The 4,039-nt window shown below is 41.6% G+C and overlaps 1 long non-coding RNA gene across 1 annotated transcript; it reads left to right on the forward strand.

Annotated features, from left to right (window-relative positions):
• The first annotated feature begins 109 nt into the window (after positions 1–109).
• LOC123973843 lies at positions 110–2,270 on the forward strand. Its single transcript, XR_006825710.1, has 2 exons — positions 110–794; positions 1,004–2,270. It is a non-coding gene; the product is annotated as an uncharacterized LOC123973843 (long non-coding RNA).
• Positions 2,271–4,039: the final 1,769 nt, after the last annotated feature.

A 4,039-nucleotide genomic window follows, 5' to 3' on the forward strand; every position in this document is an offset into this window, starting at 1 on the left:
TGCTTAAATCACCTTTCTTTCCCATTCTGACATTCAGTTTGGAGTTCAGGAGATTGTCTTGACCAGGACCACACCCCTAAATGCATTGAAGCAACTGGCATGTGATTGGTTGATTAGATAATTGCATTAATGAGAAATTGAACAGGTGTTCCTAATAATCCTTTAGGTGAGTGTATATATGTGCTTTCATTCCACGTAAACCTACTTGCTGATGCTCATTGTGTGCAAAATATGGTGCACGTGTCTTCTCCAATTATGAAACCTAATAACCACAAACTATTTTAATGCAGGCTAATGAAAAATATGCAAATCACATAGAAAAAACACATTGGTTTCTGATGAGCATGACCGTTGAATGAACAGATAAGGCACCAGGAATAACCAAGCCTGGCTGTTAGCCTGGTCTGGAGCAGGCTAGCTGCACAGAATAAATCACCATGTTAACTTATGTGCTACTGCTTTCGCGAAACCGAGTCAAGCCTTAATTCAGCCAAGATATCTGGAAAAACCCGGCTTAATCCGCTATCTTGGTTTTGTGAAACAGTCCTCTGTCTGCTCCCCCTGTGATCACTCTGCCTGCCTGTATGTCTGTATCTGATTGCCTCCACCTGGTCTTGATCCCGCCCTGCTCGTTACCTAGTGTTTAAATGTTTGCTTGTTCTCTCTTTGTTATGTCCTTGTCGAATGTTGAGTTTTCAGCTGTGCCCTGTTCTCCATGTTTTTGGATTTCCCCAGTGGATTGTGTTTCTGTTTGGAGATACCTTTGTTGGGACATTTGCTGCAGTGTTCCCAGTGTAAGCGTGCTTTGTTTAAAAATAAATCTTTGGTTTGAACTGCATCATCCTGGCTGTTGTCTGCATTTGGGTCCACGCCTCTGACCCTGCCACTGCACTCAGCTACCTATGACACTAGTGCTTATGCTTCCTCGGGCTCCCAGTGAGTGTTTGGATGCCCTGCACAATGCAAAGTTCTTTTCCACTATATACCTTGTTTTAATTACTAGGCTGCAATTCACGAGGATGACCTGCACAAGACGGCATTTTAAACAACCTTTGGGCTGTACGAGTACTCTCAGTTGCCTTTCAGGGTATGTAACGGGCCAGCCACTTTTCAGAGACTGATGCATGTGAGGAAGAGTGACTTGGTGTTGCAAATCATGCCGCTGTACTTGGATGACATTTTGGTGCACTCACAGTCTTTTGAAGATCATCTAGCAAGTCTTCAGATGTTTCTCCAGAGACTGAAGGAGACAGGTTTTAAAGTCAAAGAGAAGACGTGTCACTTTTACCGGCCTAAAGTAGGTTTCCTTGGTCACCGGATATCTGACGAGGGCATTGGTGGCTCGGTTGCAGTCCTATATCAACAGCAGGGCAAGAACAAAAGAGTGATTTGCCAGTAGGAGGGTGCACAATACGGAGAAAAATGACAGCAACTACAACTTGAACTACTGATTCTGAAGTGTGCAGTTTCAGATAAAATCAGGGATTACCTACTAGACAGAACAGGAACAGATATGGGCCCAGAGCTAGGAACTGTGGGTTCCACTGACGGGAGTGACTGGCAGGTTAATACCTCCACTCAGCCTGGCTACTCTAAAATAGAGCTGCTCATAGATCCCACCCAAGTACATTTAGACAGTTCTGGGATAGGAAAACCCACCTGTAGGGAGAGAACAGGGTTAGCCAAGTCTGCAGTGTACTTATGTAGGCAGTGGTATCTTAATTAGCTTAGTAAAAATGTTTCTTTTGTCTGTTAAATTAGGTCTGTAGACTTAATTAACAGACAACCACATAAAGAACAGCTGCAAAGTAATGTTTGCTACAAAGTGAATGTAAAAAGCTTGCATGCAAGTTGTTTGCAAAGTAACATCTCACCTAAATCAATGCTACAGTGAGTAGGCCTACTTAAGAAACGAAATACCATAGTAACTCCAGTCAACCCAGTTTTCAGATGACAGAGGTGACAGCTTCTTCTGCGCCATGTGACCTGCCAAAGAACAGCCTCTCGCATGCCACTGTTGAGGCAGGTGTTGCCAAGTACCTTGTTCATTATCTGCCAGCTTACCATGGGCACCTTTGTGGACAGACTACCACTGTACGGGATATGTCGCTATGCTGACACTGGGCTTTGCCCCGTACCTGTCTAGAGTTTTGTCTGTGGACAGTGTCTCATCATCAAAGCCCTCTGACTTTGACCTATTAGTAAGACAGCCATCTTCTTCTTTTGTGCTTCTGGTTCCATTTCTTTTTGATGCAGACAGACAGACAACCTGCATCATAGCCCTCCTATGATGCAGGTTCTCTTCCCCTAATGTTTTACCCGTTTATCCTCCCTTCCTGCTCGTTTGTATCTGTATACCCCTTTTTGCCACCAAAACAGCCCTGACACTTTGTGGCATGGACTCCTCTGAAGGTGTGCTTTGATATCTGGCACCAAGATGTTAGCAGCAGATCCATTAATTCCTCTAAGTTGCGGGGTGGGGTTTGGAAAATCATTGTTATTCACTTCACCTGACAGTGGTCATAATGTTATGACTGATCGATGTATATTATCCTCATTTTGTTCAGTCCTTGTCAGATTGTTGTCTTTTGTCCATGTCGTCTTTTGTCTGCTCAGTACCTCTGCCTGGAACTCTACCTATATGTTAATTTGTATGTATTGTGGATTCACATTTCACTCCTGTCTGTTTCGATTATTGTTGCTGTTGTCCAGTTGGATGCTTACTTTGGATTTCACTGTTTTGTTATTATTAATTTTTATAGTTAATTATTTGCACATTGCCACGCTCTGTATGTGCGTAGAACATTACGTTTTTTCTTTCATTAATAAATAAAAACTCATCCTGCCTTGTCAAGTCTGCTATTGGGTCCTAAAAGCTGTTACATGTCTGAGCACACGTCACAGTATCTGACAGGCAGGAAAGCAGTGGTTACCAACTCCTCTCATATAGCAGAAGCTCTTCTCCACGCATTGCAATCTGTATCCCTAAAACAAATTATAGGAATTTCCTTGAAAACACAATGTTGAGAATTAACAGCAGAACTCGGGTAAGTAACAAGCCTTTAGTTAATTCTACCTGTTTCCACTATCCTTACAGCTTTCTTCAGTTGCTTTGGTACATTTCTCAAATCATCATTTTCAAAACAGTAAGTGTATTTGTCGAAACAGATCTTACAGCACTATACAGTGGATTACCTGCAAAATCCTGTAACTTGCTCAAAAGCTGTCTGTCTCTCAAAAGTAAATATTTCGGTCAGTGAACACGTCATTGCCATGTAAGTATTTTCTGATGTAAACTATGGCTAAGGTTTGGTGACAATGATTTAAAATCGCACAAAGCTGCACTTTTTCAATAGGACATACCAATTTCAACAGTAAAGTTATACATTATTATAGTGTGTGCCATGGCTGACATCAATACTATTCAGCTGCCTAATTATACAATGTTAGCAATTGGGCAATATTACATAGTGGGTAACTATCACGCTTTCAGAGTACACTGTCATTTGACAAGATGTCTTTGCATTTTAGCTGTCTTGGTCCAAGCACTGATAAAGGAACCTTTTGTTTTGATTTCAATTATTTAATCATTGTATTATGTAAGTATAAGCCTTTGGCATCTGGTCAAGATAAAACAGCTGTGATCCTTCCAGTTTAACTAGATATTGTTACGACCCCCCTGTTGGTCTAGGGGTGTGGGGGCCATAAACATATAGGCACAACTGGTAGATCTTAAACAAGGTAACGTTTATTGGTAACATGAGATGTAGACAGGTAACAAAAAGAACAAAAGGAGGGTGGACGAGGGTGCTGCGAAAATAACAAACCAAGTTAAAATAAAAAGGTCCTCAAAAGGAGGCCTACACCTATCTACCGTTTTAAACAGGGTTGAATCTTACTACAAAAAAACACAAAGAGCACAGCACCCACTCCACCTGGTGAAACTAACAAAATAGCAAACAGAACAATAAGTGAACTTCTCCACTGCACTCAAATGTGGAGCTAACATTCAAAGGTATGCAAATGTTTACCTAAACAC

The sequence above is a fragment of the Micropterus dolomieu genome, linkage group LG07 (genome assembly GCF_021292245.1).
Source record: "Micropterus dolomieu isolate WLL.071019.BEF.003 ecotype Adirondacks linkage group LG07, ASM2129224v1, whole genome shotgun sequence".
NCBI lineage: Eukaryota > Metazoa > Chordata > Actinopteri > Centrarchiformes > Centrarchidae > Micropterus > Micropterus dolomieu.